The 18,038-nt window shown below is 37.1% G+C and overlaps 1 protein-coding gene across 3 annotated transcripts in view; it reads left to right on the top strand.

Moving 5' to 3' along the window:
* LOC139151206 (zinc finger protein 26-like) overlaps nt 1–18,038 on the top strand; it is a 59,259-nt gene that overhangs the window by 35,490 nt on the left and 5,731 nt on the right. The window contains exon 1 of one of the 3 annotated variants that reach the window (XM_070723820.1): nt 12,324–12,457. The exons of 1 other annotated variant lie outside the window; for it this stretch is intronic. The gene's annotated coding sequence lies outside the window, so the exon portion shown is untranslated. Of the gene's footprint in view, nt 1–12,323; nt 12,458–13,775; nt 13,901–18,038 lie in introns of those variants that run through there. One more of the 3 variants, XM_070723822.1, reaches the window with a different exon arrangement.

Here is an 18,038-nt window from a genome sequence, read left to right as displayed (position 1 = left end):
TGCACTACTGGTTCACCTTACAACCATTTCAAGCGGCCTGCGACAACTTTGTTTATCTTATGGGGGTCGGGAGGAAAGAAAAGAGGTAATTCTGAATTAACACGATTGGAACTAAATTGGGATAATTGGATTGGCACAATTTCTCAAAAATTTAAGGAATTTGTTAAATATTACACCATATTTACTAACCATCTTTAAAATTTTACTCAAAATTTGCGATGTTGTGCTCATGTTATGAGTAAGAATCATTGCATGACTGCATCTAATGCAATATTGTTCAATACTTATGAACAATATTTATATTTGAATGAAAATATGTGAACTTGTCTATACTTTCTTTGGTACTGAAATACTAGTTTTAATCTCGATTTGTTACTTTTCCCCAACCAAAATGAAGTTTTTCGATCGATTTAAGGTTTAGTTAGTCAGGGTCATTTCAAAAGTGCCTGACTACATTTAGTGTTTATTAAGCCCCAAATTGACGAAAAGTAAGGGACATTTTAAAAGTGCCCCGACTCAAAGTCATTAATTCGACACATTTTACGCATTTTGTGTCGTTTTTTTAAGACATTTACACAAAAATACCACCTTTTCATAGAAATGAATACGATTTAAGGGATATACAATAATTGACGTGTTTTTGTTGTTTTGTTCGATGAAAACAATATTTTAATTTTTACAGTATTCTATCATTTTGTAAAATTTAAGCTGTAAAAATTTCGATTTCATCAAACTTTCGTTATATTTACTCTCATCCAATTATCCCAATTTAGTTCCAATCGTGTTAATTATTTTAGATTTCTTGAAAGTCCAATAATTTATGCCACGATAAGGATTTACAATGGAATACGGACATTTACGTTGTTACAATCTCGGATTTATGAAGTCAACTGAATGAAACCGTATAATGCCATGAGGCTAGTATATGGTGGAGAACATATGTAGTCATTTCTGGCGATCAAGCAGCAAGAGACACGATTAATCACCAAGGGTACAGCTGATTTGCTAAACGATATTATATCTTGAATAGTTAGTCGAATGACTCATAAAAACCTCATATTTTTAACATTCAATACGAGGTTGAAAAAATCACAGTCCCCTGTGATCAGTAGCTATTCCGCTCTTGGACTATGCGCCCCATAGACGTGTGTACATATGCCTGAGAAAATCTTTTTTCTCAGGCATATGTACATACGTGTATGGACACATAGTCCAAGAGCGGAAAAGATCACAGGGGACTGTGAAAAATTGTTGGACTTTTGTCCCGTTTCATATTTGTTTCATGCCGTACTCTCAGACTGGTGACTGTGGGGTCCAGACACTTCGTACCAAAACCAGTTCGCCCCACACAACTTCGTCCCAAAACCACTTCGTACCAAAACCACCTCGTCCCAAGTACTACCTCGTCCAATGCCACTTCGCCCAAGTACCACCTTGTACTAAAAGCACTTCGCCCCAAGTATAGTACCATCATTGACTCATGAATCCTAAAAAATGATGCTACGATGTATCATAACTGTTTTTACCTGCAACTTTGAAGCATTAATATGTCAGGATATTTTGGTTACCACAAACCATTTATTCTTGCATGAAACCACGGTATATTAAAAAGAAGAAAAAAGCAAACTACTAAGGGATGGACCATTTGATATCGGGGGGTGGGGGCTGGAAGATTTTCGAAAAAAAAAATTCCCAGCAGATAAAAAGGAAAAACAAATACTGCCTTAGATGACTTAAAAAAAACACCGGCAAGCTAATGTGGAAGATAAAAAAATTTATCACAGTATCAGCAAGAACCTTTTAATATGTAACTTTTTCATTTCCGTGCACCCTTCTTTCTCTTTCTAAAAGCCTCTTGAAATTAATTTTCAGTTACATTTGGCTTTTTGAATTGTTCATTGATTCTAGATAAAAAATATGTGAACACACTCTTTAGATACATGCATATCATCTCTTTTCTGTTGACCATTATTCTTTGGTAATATATGATTGCGACATGGACAGATTGCATTGACAAGTCAAATGACAGAATTTTAGAAGATGTTAAAATAAAACTGTCAGCATCGTCAAGTATTATAATTCGTGGCATATTTCGGCCAACCAATAAACCAATTTGCATTTTCAAAAAAGAAAAATGAAACTAATTTTCAATTTTCAAATGGTTTTATCATCGTGATTATTAACTTTTAGGCCTATAATTTCTAAACTTAAAATCTTTGGGCTGAGATTGAAATATAGGAAACAGGTATGTATACTGTATATGTATAGGTGTGTATACTGAGGATGGCACTTTGCGGCCATTCAAATTTCCCTCTGACAAACTATTTCTCACAATGCACCTTTCCGTTTTTTCAATTTCCAATATACCAAATGTCCAATTTTCCCATTTCATTTTGGGCGTGGCCCAGTATATTTTCATTACTATGGCGGAAATAACTGTATCGAATTTGAATTAAGGTGTAACATTTATCTCAGTGTGACCAAATTTACAGGGGGAGGGCTTAGTTATGATAATTGGCACAAGATACTTTTAAAATGAGCGGGAATGAGGGACTGGTCAGTTTCTTCGGCCCAGGAGGCCGGTTGATTCATGGGGTCACCTATTTTGAAATGCCCAATTGGGGGTCAGTGTTTTTAAATTTCGACGCAGGCTCATACTTGCTTACAGTTAAGGCCATTATTCTTCGGTGGGGCAAATTGGTAATTACCTACCAATTTAGCTAGGGATATCGCAATATACAAAGGGAACTTACTAAGCCAAACTCTGTTTTCCTATCCTGAGCGGCAAGATGAAATCTAAACAAACACAGCGGGTAACAAATTTTACAGCCAGCAATGGTGATCTGATACCGGGATGAACCATAATGTACTCCACTGTCCGCTTTATGTTTCAGTAATTTAGCTGGTCAGAGGGAACTTTGGTAGTGATTTTGTATGTGTGGCTCAGTTCATTGTGTAGTATGTTGAACACTGTTCTGATTGCCGGCTGGTTTTGTACAGTACAAGTATTGTAAAAAAAAAGTATTTTGTCAATATTTTATTGGCTGCTATCAAAGGTTTCTTCACCCACAAAAAATTAAGCAACTAGTTGTGCAGGTCATGTCAAACTTTTTGATTGTGGCCTTCCAGGATGTTTTGGGCAATGGTACTGAGAATGAGATGGGCGATGTCATGCTGAAGTGCCGTCTGTGGTGCATTAATTCTCTAAGCGATATTTATCATAGTTTCAACTTCGTGTAGCTTTGTACAATTTTGTCATCTTGTCTCGAATTTCGATGGAGCTTTCAAGACAGACTGTAAAGTTGACTTTTTTGAGTCGCTGATTGCTTTTGAATTAGACTCCTGTGAACCACACAGTAAAGACCAGCTTTGGAAAGATTAATGTACAAGGGGTGATCTCAAACTTTTGTACAAAATACCATGTTTTGTAATGATGTTACTTCATGCAGCTTTTTCAAACTTAGTTATGTGCAATATATATCAAAAAGAAGACAAGGCACGATATGATCTCTTACGATCGTGTTTTATTCCTTGTAGTTTTCATTCCCCAATCCAGTACCCTTTTAACGAACCTACATGAAAATGGTTCATCCCAGTTATCAGATCACCATTGCTGGCTGTAAAATCTCATTACCCGCTGTGTTTGTTTAGATCTCATCTTGCCGCTCAGGATAGGAAAACAGAGTTTGGCTTAGGAAGTTCCCTTGGTATATTGCAATATCCCTAGCTAAATTGGTAGGTAATTACCAACTTGCCCCACCGAAGAATAATGGCACTGACTGTAAAATGCATCAAATGCATCGTGCCAGCCATGAATTTTATCATTCAGTTTCATACCCTGTTTTTTTCTCTGGTGATAGGGGGTCACCATGTTTTTGAAATGCCCAATAGGGGGTCAGTGTATTTTTGAATTTCGACACGGCTCATACTTGCATAAAATGCATTGTGCCAGCCACAAATTTCATTATTCAGTTGCATTTCTGGACATATGGTTTTGCATAAAATAGTGGAGTACATTCACAGCTCATACTTCACAGCTCATTCAAACTTTAGAATTGACACTGACAACAATTTTATTAAAACAGAGAATGACTGAATGTTTAAAATATACCCCCCCCAAAAAAAAAATATACATTTATATATATATATATATATATATATATATTATATATATATATATATATATATATATATATATATATATATATATATATATATATATATATATATATATATAAATGGTTTGCTTGTCAATACATTTCTGCAGGGCAGTAAACTTGAAAGAGTGACAACTACAAGTTCCTAGATTCTCAGTATATATATATATATATATATATATATATATATATATATATATATATATATATATATATATATATATATATATATATATATATATATATATATATATAATATATATACATCAGTTTGGATGTAATTAGTTTATATCCCAATATCCCGATTAATGAGGGCCTGGAAGCACTTAAACATGCATTCGAAACATGCACCAAATTCAACGCTACCAATACTGATGACATCATTGAGTTAGCCAATATTGTCTTACGTAACAATGGTTTCGAGTTTTGTGGAGAACATTATATTCAAATCCATGGGACAGCCATGGGTACGCCTTTCGCTCCTATGTACGCCAACATTTTTATGAGCTGGTTCTGGAGAAAAACCGAAAATTATAATGACCAACCCGATCTGCTCAAAAGATTTATTGATGATCTTCACGGTATATGGACACTCGGCGAAGACAAATTGCTCCGATATCACAAATACCTTAACAGTATACACCCATCTATCAAGTTCACTTTAGAGTATGGTAAAACCAAGCAACATTTCCTCGACATCTCTACAAGCATAGTGAACGGGAAAGTGGAGACTGATCTCTACACCAAACCTACTGACAGTGGAAGATATTTGTCTCCCTCTTCACACCATCCAAGACACATCTTCAACAGCATTGTATACAGTGGAGTTATCCGATTGCGCAGAATATGTTCACTCGATATGTGGTTTGATCAACGGGCCAGTGAATTCAAGGACAGACTGATCAAATCTGGTTACCAGGCCAACAAAATACAAACCATTATAGATGAAGTTCGTAAGAAACCAAGATCATCCTTCTCCGTTACAATAAAAAGCAATCCATGGATAGAGTGGTTTGGGTCAACGACTTCAATCCTATGCGACCAGACGTCAGACAACTAGCCAAAAGACACCATAAAATCCTGCAGCTCTCTGAAAGAATGTCTATGGTTTCCCCTACACCTCCCCTCATTTCGGACAGAGTTTGTGCCAATCTTGGCCAGTTGATTGTAAGACATAGATTACAACAACAACAACAACAACAACAACAACAGAATAAACGGAGCTCACGGCCATGTAATGATACTAGATGCAGAGTAATGTGCTCACAGATGGTCACCACGGACAGCATAACAAGTCATAGCAACGGTAAAACCTTCAAAATAAAGGGACAGTACAACTGTAATACTGAAAATGCCATTTAATGTGTATTTTGTGATATTTGCTTATGTCAGTATGTTGGCCAACTAAAAACAAAATAAGGTACAGAATGGCCGGTCACAGAAGCATGATAAAATGTAAAAACAATGATCTCGATAATCCAGCACTATTTGTAAGTCAGCATTTTAACCTCCCAACCATTCAGTAAAGAATATGAAAGTCATTATCTTGGAAACGGTTCATAACAGTGATCACAATGGTAAAAAATCTAGGGACATTGTTGAAACAAAGTGGATATTTGTACTTAACACCATGTATCCAAAGGGACTCAATAGAGAGTCACCCATTCCTGCTATAGTGTAACTTTTTATTCAATCATTGACTTTCGGGTATTTTTCACCCTCCCTGTCAGTTTGACTACATACGGGTGATACCTTTATTTTTATCACATTTTTTATCACATTTGTTTCTCAACACATTTACATCTTTTAAGTATTGACATTGAATTTTACCCTGTATTTTACCACTTTTTTATTTTGATGGTGATCATGATTTTAAGAATTTTACATCTTTTTTAGAATATTGACATTGAATTTTACCCTGTACTTTTACTAGTTTTTTATTTTGATGGTGAAATTTTCACTTCAGTAGAGTTCTATTTTCTCCTGGCTTAAATATTTCAGTACCGGTTGTTTTTCCTACAGCTGTCTCTCCACTTTCTAAGACATTGTTGGTTCATTTGTATTGTACACCGTATTGCACATTTCTTACGTCTGCATGTGATGTACATCGCATTCAACATATGCAAATCAGCTTGTAGGTGTCAATCACCCAATGCATTTCAACCTCTGCTCTGGTTGGTTCAGTGTCATTTCCATCTTGACAGTCAACAAGTGAGTACAGTCTTGCGTTGTTCCACAACTCTTTGTGTAGTATAGATCCTCGTGTTGAGCCCGAGGTCCAGTTACCAGTAAAAGTACTTTTTTTAGAGTTTCGCTTTTCAAATTCGTTTCAATTTTTTAGCTTCCTGTATTTTCTTTCACATGCTTTATAGTCTGTTATCCGTTTATTTCAGTTTTTAACCCTGATGAAGTGGGATTAAGCCCACGAAACGTCGGACAATAAAATTTAGTTTGTAGTGAAGAACACTGTGTCCTAGAGTTGGTGCTGCTTGACCTATCCTGTTAATATATATATATATATATATATATATATATATATATATATATATATATATATATATATATATATATATATATACACACTGAATTATTATTGAATTTATATTCCATGGGTTGTAAACCACAGACAACGAGGACCTTGTCTGTGGTTTACGACCCGACATGACTTTTGTAAAACAGATTTGTGATTGGCTAACTCTAATGACATATTCTCATGAATAATTAATTAACCCCCTTCACACTTCCGTGGTTTCCTACCGTAATCTGTCAGAGCTTGATTTTTGCGTAGGTCAGTGGAGTGGAAATTATTGCTCTGGCTCGCGAGAATGGGCGAGACACAGCCGTAACCTTGCTGTCAAATGACGGCGTGATCCTTTGACGCTACATTTCGAAACCAGTATGCGGTCTCTTCCTCGGTCGCTTTTTGTTACTTGCTGTCCTTGGATTTTTGTTTCACTGTTGTGTTTTAATGATTTATTTGATAAAATGCTGAATAAATTTAGCTCCTAAAATGCATAGAAAAGCATCTGGAAGACCACAAAATAGTTGTAAAAAAGCCATAAAATCTCAAAATTTTCTGGGGGGGAGACCCCCTAAAGCCTCCCTTCCAGAGGAGGGCACATTCTCCCTCTCAAGCTCCCCCCCCCCCCCCCCCCACACAAATGACCTTTGGTAATCGACCGCAGCGACCTTGGGTCGCTGCCTTAACTAGCCCCCCCTGATAAATGTTTTCAGCCTGTTGATAAAAAACTTAATGAAAGCCCTGAGTTTTCATTACCGAAAATATATAAATGAGCAGAAAAACTGAAAAATGATTTTTCATTGTTAATAGTGACACATAGTAGGTTTTTAAATTTTCAAAATATTCTCCAATATTGTAAGTTATGTAGTTCTTTTCTCAATTTTTGGCAAATAAATGAGTATTTATTTCAGTCAAACCTGATTGAAAACTTACCCAGCTACCCTGGATTGATGATAGCTCTGGTGGTGGACAGAATTCCTGAGGCTGTCTTTCGCTCAGTGTAAGCAATGTATTCATTGCTTCGATAAAGTTTGTGTGCGATGTGTGATCATGAGAGTACGAGTGTGAGTGCTTCATGAACCCTATAGCATGTGGAGGGGTTGCAGTCAGAAAAATTGTAACAACCAGCTCGGTTATTGAACCACTTTTTTTGAGAGTGGGGATTCGGCTGAGCGGTTGTGTGTGTGGCTTCTCTGCTTCTCTGGCTCATGAGTTTGAACCTAGTAGAAAATTTACCATATTTTTGAGAAATAGTCTACTGTATTTATTTGAAAATTTGGTTTGTAAATCCACAAAAATGTTCTCATACATGTATCGTTAAGTAAGAATAAGATGAACAGTTGCAATAATGTTTTAGATTTTTCTCTGTAGTTTATGTTAAACAAGCCATCGACAATGACCCTTGACAATTAACCCTTGTAATTGGGAATTTGTCACCAGAAGTGACTCAAAATTAAAGTCAGTTTGATGCACATGAAAAAAGGAATGTGGGTACCGAAGCCCTGTCTGTGACTGTTGCCCATATTGGATTGGATGGTAAACAAGGAGATATCAGTAATAGTATTAATGGCGTAGGATTATGTCCTATTTACCTAGTTCGATAGAATTAGGTATGTCATGCCCTGGTTTTTTAAATGTCAAAATTCAACTTCAGGGCTCGAAATTAACTTTTTACCCTGGTAGTCCACTTGGGCTACCATTTTCTGAAGTTGGTAGCCCAGTGACAATGGCTGGTAGTCCATGAATATTTTAATATAGGGATATTGTACTCATCCGAGTATAAGCCCCGGTTAAGCAACACAAATAAAGCAGTAAAACTGGGGGCTTCAACTGGAGAAACCCCATGTTATATGTCACAAATGCTTAATTTATGCTAATTTATGTACATTTTAACACTTTCTATGACTTTCCAAATCGGCCTACACATCCAAAGAAATTGTAACTTGAGTAAAGAAAAACAGAAAAAAAATAATCTCATTATCTTTATGAACTTGCATGCCTTGTTACACCCGAGTCTCTCCATACAGAACGTAGTACATTGATACTGATTGACAACCATAGATACCTAGATAAAAGACAGCGAAACTCAGCCAAGCTTAACTGACACAGTGTTTTATATTAGTATTGCAAATCAAACTGATTACACAATCTCTTGATATAGAAGTGACATTTTTGTGAAATTTCAGCATCAAAACCCCCAAAACTTGACACAAGTACGTCTTGTATGCTGCCAATCAACAGCATAGTGTGAACTGGCATGCAAAGACTGCACACGGAAAAGCAACTCAACATTCTAGTATCAAACGCTCTGCATCTTGTGAAAACAACAACATAGCAGTGAAAATTGTAAGCTTTAATAGTCACCAGAAAAAAACTCTTCACAGATGAAAGGATAATTGCTTCAAACAAATGAAACTGCATGTTGACTGCATTTAGCTCGTCAGAAAGTGGCGGACATCGCACGCCAAGTATTTCATGTCCCAGGCTTTGGTAGTCCATGTGGGCTACCATTTCATGGACTTTGGTAGCCCGAGGGAAAAGTTGGTAGTCTGTGGACGCGGGACTACCGCTAATTTCAAGCCCTGAACTTATATGCAAGAAACTGGTCCAGACATGTCTAAGTGATGGCTCTTGACATAAAATAGTCAGAACGCCAGATCTGAACCAAAAATGTCCTCATATTCAGTTTAGAGGAGACTTCCTATAATTAGCTATTAATATTGATAGAATCAAAATGCCTTTCTTGAATGGTAAATCTTTGTATGATCAACATCTGCAGCAAGTGTCATCAGATTTAGTGCAGTCATTCAGAATATAGATCTCTAATTACAAACATTGTTTCCCTGTTTAGCCAATCTGGGTTTCCTCCCTAATCACACAAATGATTTATCAACAGGATGTCACTATTCACTTCTACACTACTGGAAGATCAACATTTGTACCATGTTTCATAAAATTTGATGCAGGATTTCTGGACATATTACACTAATTAGGAAACTTTATTGAATATGCAAATTAGAAATTAATCAACACGATACTGATAATTGTCCTTATACACAGTTAAAGCAACATGAGCTCAACATCTATATCAAGTTTCAACAAATATGATGAAGTATTCCTTGACGTATCAGCCTAATTATGAAAATTCATTAAATATGCAAATACGCAAGCAATTGATCAGATGTGAAAGCTCACACTATGACTAGTATCCAAACGTATTGTTTAATTTGGATGGGTATCATGACAGGGTTTTCACCGGGATATCTGACTACACACAATTTGAAAGTACAGGGGGCGATACGTGAGAGGCTGAGGGGGAAAGTGTCAGAAGGGGTACGGGAAATTTGCATGGGAAATTTTGAGGAATTGATGTGTGCAATGGTGCAGTCTGGTGCAATCTTAGAGGTGTTTTTAATTTGCCTTTTTTGCCGAGCAAAACTGTTAGAACACCCTATGAGGGAGAGCACAAGAGGGGGGGGGGTGTCCCCTCTTGCATCGAAAATTTTGAGAAATTGATGTGTGTAATAGTGCAATCTGAGAGGTGTTTCAATTTATTTTGCACTTGGTAAAATTATTTAAAAACGACATCGAACACTAGTTTTATGACATTTTTGCATGATCAGTGCTTGAGTCACAATATTCAACAACCAAACAATGACAATACATTGTGTAAAAAAACAGTTCTCAGTTTGCCTGAGTGACGACCGAAGAATATGCAGGAATGGAATATCTCTGGACTTCGTGATTTCTCCAGCTGCCAGCTTCCAATTAAAAGCCTTAAGTCAATTAAAATATATGTTACTGTGATAATAAATGATGAATTCACAGTTTTATCCTAGATCCCGTGAAAAATATGAGTAATTAATGTGTGCAATGGTGCAGTCTGGTGAAATCTGAGAGGTGTTTTCATTTGTTCTGTACTAGAAAAACTTAGAATACCCCATGAAGGGGTGTCCTACCCCTCACATCGAACATTTTCAGAAATGGATGCGTGCAATGGTGCAGTTTTAGAGATATTTCAATTTATTTTGCACCTGCACCAAAAATTGAGTACCCTTTCCTCTCCACATTTTGAGCAACCCCAATTTTTTTTTTAATTTTTTGAGTGACCCCCAGGTCGTAAATAATGATGGCTCCCAAAATGCAAAGTCCGAGACTTAAAAGGTTGACATCACAATGTACACATAGAGTCTAAGCGGGAATGTGTCAGCTTTCTTTAATTTTTTGTACTCTTTATCATTACATCATGCATATCTCAGCAGATTGCGGTTTCGTTTGCTCTATTTAGTGTGGAATAAGAACAAGGAATTCAAAGCAGTGTTTGTTTGAACCAAACACACGCAATGTATAGTCACGTGTGCAATTAGTTTAGAGGACCAAATTCTTCGTTGTGGAGACGACAAGGGTTAATCTACAAAACATATCTCTGAAGAAAACTCCCTAAATACCAAATAAACATTGAAATTGTAATTTTAAAAGTAGCAGTTTTCAAAGGCGTGGCCCAAATACTTCATTGTGTAGACTAAGAGAGGACAATCTATAATACGAAGACCTTGCCATAACTTTCGTAATAATCGGCCGATTGACGTCGGATTTGTTTTAATCAGTGAAGGATCAAGCACCGAGTTTCTAACCGGTAAAAAACCCCAAAATTTAGATGTCATATGCATACGTACTTACAGATAAAGACCCTGTCGATGTAATTGGCCGAATGCAGTAAGGTTTGCTTGAGTTAACGAAAAATCTATCAGGAAGTTGATATCTAAATAAAAAAGAAAGGCCGAATTGGAATCTTAAACAAAGCAGTAGTTACAGGGATTTTTAAGTAGTGAAGAATCAAGCAGCAGCGAGTTCATAACTGGTAAAATAAACTAAATTCGGATGCCAAACGTACTTGCAGATAGAGGGAGGGGCAAAGTGTTTTTTAAACTTGTATGGCGAATCTACAAAACAAAGACACTGCTGTAACTTTCGATGTTACAGGCCGATTGCAATCGGGTTTGTTTGAATTAACATAGAATGTATCAGAAAGTTGATATCTGGATAGAAAAGAAATGGAAAATTTAAAGAAACCCCCAAAAGACATAGTAATGCCACAGGAATTGCGTAAGGGCTTAGTGTAGTAAAAGCGCTATAACTACGGAGGTGCCTGTGGACATAAGCTGCGTCCTTTGGGTGGTGTAAATGCACGTGCACGCACATCTGACCCAGTGACCTTTACGCGATTGGCGAGTCCACTGTTCGAGGGCCTTCAGTCTCCACTGTAGCCATGCATGATGAAGGGATGTACCCAGAATGAAGTGAGATATTACCATAACATCACCGCTAAGTTGGCACCCCAAAAATATAGATGCTACAAAATATTCTTCAATATTCTTGTGGCTGCCTCACGTTTTTCTTCAAAAGCGAAGTACAGTGTGAATCTTCGTCATTCTGCTAGCCTCCCCAGTACCAAATAGTATAGCCCTAAACTTTCCTAGAGTCGTGTAGCGGCAAAAAGCTGGTCTCTCAAGCCACGCGTCACGGAACGTGGAGCGTCCTTCACAAAATTATTAAGAGACACATCGCGTTCGTTTCCCCCAACAAACTGGCGAAACCTGATGTAAGATTGATGAAGTGAAATTTGAGAGAGGCGCTCATGATTAGTGTATTGTGAAACCTGTCTAGGAAACGAGCACAAAACGCACGCGGACTGCTGTGTGTGATCTGTTGAAGACCAATCCTTTCGGACTGGCCGCACATGTCTGAACTATTGTGTTATTGTGGTCCAGAATCGTAGGTATGGTAATAATCCTTTTTATATCCATGATATTGTTTGAAGAATGGAGATATGAAGCTTCGAGTGTTTCGATACATAGCGGCCGGCCGCCTCGTGGTATGCATAGAATTCTATGCATACCACGCGGCGGCCGCTATGTATCGAAACCCTCGTAACCACAGGCGTACGGAACGTTTCCTAGATCGTCGTCGGATGGGAAGTGACTGAGACTGCACTGTGAGGCCGAAGGCCGAACCTCGGTACTGAATAAGAATACAAGGTATGTCACAGAAAAATCGACCGGTGGCCCGAAACAAATGAAATAAAGCATCTACCTCAAAAAAATTACATCGACCGGTCGGAAATACCTTCAAACTTTCAAATCTTTACTCTGGTTACAGCATTTCTTTCAAATCTGCCAGTTATGGGCGATAATTAAATGTCCGGCGAATACTCGCACTTGCATTGCCACTCCGCCATTTTGAATAGCTTTTTTACTCCAAAAGCCTTTGCGAGTGGACGAGTGACCTGTGAAGAGTTTGTTTACAAATGTCAGAAGGCGGGATTCACAAGCATAAACTTTCCCATGGTTTGCGGTGATTGCCTTGTTGCTAGATAGCTGAAGTTGTATTCACTGACAGTATAAAATTTACCTAATGGTTAACGGTTGAATTTAGCGGTTGTGGGGTCACGGCAATAGCATTCTTTGAATGGACAAACCTGCCCATTTCCATAATGTAAACAGTGTTCTCCCCAGGCAGTTTAACAGGATCGTCCCCAATTCTTTATTTTTTACGTGCGATCATTTAATTTTCATGCCGATCCTTTTTCATTTCCACCATATACTCTGTTTAGTAAATGTGGCTGAAGACCTATTGTTTCTCTGCGGCAGTTTTGTAACTTTTATTTAAGCGAGCTTATCAAGTGTGAAATGGTTCTGGCGATAACACGATGTGCCAGATGATTAAAAGGTTTATTCCATCGCCAAAATGTGTGAAATGGTCAGACTGTCAGTTGCTCTCCTTTCATGTTGACGCTTTAGGTGTTTTACACACGATGAGGCAGTGTAATCTGGTGCAAAGCATCCGGTGTCTCACTTTTCTTTGTCAAGGATAATAAATGGGCCGGCCACAGTGCCAATGAACATCGGCCAAGACGGATGAAACTTCAATTAATAAAACATGAAATGTACGTGTTAAGCTGCCAATCGTACAGACAACGGGTATTTTATACAACGGACACGGAGTATACTCAATGAAAGGCTCGGTGTTGCATCTTTGCCAGCGGGCACTCAGTCAAAGCACATTGGGATAGAGTAACTGTGGTCAAAGCATCTATACTATAGGCAACTGCCATTGCTGCCAATGTCTCGTATATGTAAGGATCCGAAGGTCAGGAATAGGGAGTGCGATCAGAAGTGGCTGAAATTGTATGATTGCTGAGACAAACATCAGATGCAAAAAGGTATGGTACTGTCACGTGTTTAGATCGTTGTGTTCGGAGTTAGCCATTTTGAGATCTGTGTACATCCACATGATGTTGAAACCTCATGTATCACCTCTGTCACGCATTCGTAACTTAGCATGAATTCTTTCGATTGACTTTGAGAAACAGTTGCAGTTGATCCAGTTGCGAAATCTGTGACCCATTTTACAATATTTAAGGCACCAAGAAATGAAATAAAAAGGAACTGCATGAGCTGAAATCATTTGTGTTATCATCCGAACACAGCAGCTATGTACGTACGGTTAGGGTATACAATAAAGTTCAAACAAAGGTCACGTTCGATCAAGAGCACTCCACACAAACATACATGGCAGCCGATGCTGGGCAGTTGTCGAAGTTTTGTATGTTTGCCTCAGTCGAAGTCGATACAATTTCAAATCTTGTTCTTGGAAATACCTGGTATCATTTTCTTTGGCTTCTCTTTATTATGAGTTGAATTTTAAAGTCAACATATGTTTCTCTGCAGGCATGCTCTGCTGACTCTGCATTGTAAGTGCAATATTCAGTCCCGCGTCAACTTGTCTGTGTAACTGTTTTATCATGGACGTAAAAAAAAGACGTCCATGGTTCTACCAATGTGGCTATAAACAAACATGTAGTAACAAAGGATCACATTTTAAAAACGTCTGATTTTGAATGTTCTAGAGAGAACTGGAAAAATTTGAATGAATATATAGATGTACCGTATTCGGTAATATATGAAGTGCTTTTAGTGAGATTTATATAAATAAAAGAATACAACGATTTTACTGTACTTTATCCCTTCACTGACCGATTTTTGGTCACCACGGATAGGTTTGGTCATAACTGTGCGTGCGTGCGTGCGTCTGTTCACGCAGATATATCAAAGATGCCTCGAGCAATTTCATCCAAAATTGGTACAAGGATTACTTCATATGTCATACCTATGCACTTCGATGTGTTTTTTATGATACGATCCAATAAGGCCGCCGTGTGGCCATTTTTTAACGATTTTTTCATGTCTGGAACCATAACTCAGACATGTATCAAGCGAATTTCTTCGAAGCTTTAACATTGAACCAGATATGAACTGAATATGCTCACGTGTTTACAACAGGTTCATTAATAGTAGTACGCTTCTCAGAACAATGAGATATATGTTATCACTATATGTAGCAGGGTTGTTTAAACTTCGCACAGTACTCTCAGAGTTTAATCACTAATTACAAAACTTTATTTAATATGCGAATGAGCTGTCAATTAACTTGACACTGCTCAATGCTTTATGGGACAATTGATATCCATCAGATCAACATTTGTAGCTCGTTTTATTACCTTCTCGTGTCTATTATAGACAGAGAAGGTATTAGAGTTGAAAACCAATATGCTGCTGTCAAGAACTTCCGTCTGTCAAGACTTCCGTCTGTCAAGATCCGTTGACGGCATGCCACTGTGATGGGTCATATCATAAACTGGTGGGGGTGTTCATGGCTCAGGTTGAGGTGTGGGAGAACGATTTTGAGCTATGACAAAAATCAAAACATCAAAAGGGACTTAGCGGCATAGCCACAGTGTTAAGCCTTTCTCCAAGGTTTCTTAGTTGACTACAATCTATTACAGACTACTGAGCTGACGTTAGGGGTACTCACTTTGTGTTTGCTCACTCTGTGAGCGCTAGTGTTTGGTACTGAGTTGCGTGGATATCCCCTCATGGCCTCACGTGATCTGGGCCTGTTGCATAATCTGCAGAGATGATCATATGCCTCAGAGTCTGAAAACTGTCATTGTGTAAGCCTGTCGGCATTTTCCTTGCATTTTTTCTCATTTAATTTTGCAAAATATCGGCGAGTACCTCAATATTTCAAGATAACCCTTTCTTCCCAATCGTTTCCTGGAGTTTCAGAGTCATATGAACGAAAATGAGTGAAAGTTTTAGACAGGAAAATCGGACGTCGGCCATGTTCAATGTTTACAGTACAATCAGAAGTTTACGTGGAGGAATTAACCAACAAACACAGGAGTGTTCATGATGCCCGCCCTCTAGAGGCAGACCCTCCTATATGAAGTACCACATTTGATGCTTGTGGAAAGCTTGACCATACAATGGAGCATTTAAACTTTTAGAAAATGACAAACTGAATAAGAAGGTATTCAGAAAATGTCAAATACTGAGGAGAAATGCGCAAATATTCAAAATAAACAGGTTAACTGATTGGTCAGCTATAAAAAACAATGAAAATGTTTATGATCAAAAGTTTTGAGATGCACACATTTTAACAAATACAGAAATTATTAACATTATAAATATAAGACCAAACTATTTTTTCAGGGATGGGACAGGTTGGAAATGAGGGGTGAGAGACAAAGGCACTCCTATTGCTGCATGTGGATGCAGCCACACCATTTCATTTACAGCATACTTATTCACTGTGTTTTGTTCAAGTTCCATCTGACTGTCATACAAGGATAACATAAGCAAATCAAATCAAATTAGAAAAGGATCAATGCTGTTGTGTGGATTTTGCTGAACATGGCTGATATTTCGCCCTATATATTTGGTATCCAGCAAAGGCATATTTGATGTAAAGTCAAAATTAACACTACATTGCTGACAATATATTTTACCGTTTCTGCATGAATTTTTCTTTTTTAAATTATAGTATATTAGTACTTCAAACAGATTAACAGTTATCGTGATGTCAACCCATAATTTTACACCACAAAGACTGTAATTCTGCCAATTTTTTTTGTTTTCAGTCATTTTATAAATTTTGCACTGCTCAAGATGATTGAACAAATTGCAATGTTTGAATTTGTAAACTCAAAGAATAAAAATCCTTTGGTCACAAATTAAATTATTTTTTGAAAAGAAATTTACTCTTAAACACTTTTAGCATATATTCTTTACACGGTCATGTATTTCAAGGAAAATATGCCTATTAAAACAGTAATTTCTTCACTTTCAATTTTTTTCAATACTATGACAATTATCAGCCATGAGGTTATACAACACACAAGACCAGATAGGCGTTTTCATCATTTCCACAGGACTCTTTGGAAAATCCATTAAAAACAGTTAAAAGTGACTGGAAATGATCACTTGGTATACATTTAATTTACAGATGCCAGGTTGTGTATTTCACATGCACTCAGGTCAGTAAGGAAGTGCGTCATTACTATTTTGGACTGTTAATTCTTATTTCTGAATTGTTTAACTTTTTTCCACATTGAACTATCTTTAGGCAGTTTATACAGTAGCTTAGAATTTCTTTGATTGATGTATTTAATCATCTTTTGGGTTCTTTGGGTCCATATCCCACCTCATGCCCCTACATCATCAACTATTTACCAACAACTCCATGCCAACAACCAATTACCTGACCTGGCCACACATTAGAGAAGGTACAGCGTCATTGACGGTATTTTTTAATTTAATGCTGTAATTTTAGAGTAATGTCACTAATTACAAAGTTCATTAAATATGCAAATAAACCCTACATTAACTTGACACTGTTCAATGATTCATAGCACAATTAAATATTTATCAAGTCAATATCTGTAGCACGTTGCACCAAATTTTAGTGCCGAAATTTCAGAGTTATTACCTAATTACAAAGTTTATTAAATATGCAAATGAACCCTAATTAACTTTATACCACTAAATGCTTTACAACACAGTTAGATATCTGTCGTATCAGTATGTGCAGCAGTGTTCATCACATTTGATGCAGTTATTTCGGAGTTATATGACTAATTATAAGACTTCATGGAATATGCAAATGAGCTAATCATTAACTTGACACTGCTTAATGCTTCTCAGTACAATTGGATATTTATCAGATCAACATCTGTAGCAAGTTTCATCAAATTTAATGCTTTAATTATGGAGTAAAATCACTAATTACAAAGTTCATTAAATATGCAAATGAACCCTTAATTAACTTCACACAACTAAATGCTCTACACCACAATTAGATATCTGTCAGATCAGTATCTGCAGCAGATTTCATCACATTTGGTGCAGTTATTTTGGAGTTATATCACTAATTACTAAACTTCATAAAATATGCAAATGACCTATTTGTTAACTTGACACTGCCAAATGCTTCTCAGTACAATTAGATATTTATCAAAA

Source organism: Ptychodera flava, chromosome 15, assembly GCF_041260155.1.
Source record: "Ptychodera flava strain L36383 chromosome 15, AS_Pfla_20210202, whole genome shotgun sequence".
Lineage (NCBI taxonomy): Eukaryota > Metazoa > Hemichordata > Enteropneusta > Ptychoderidae > Ptychodera > Ptychodera flava.
This window is presented reverse-complemented; position numbering and strand designations above follow the sequence as displayed.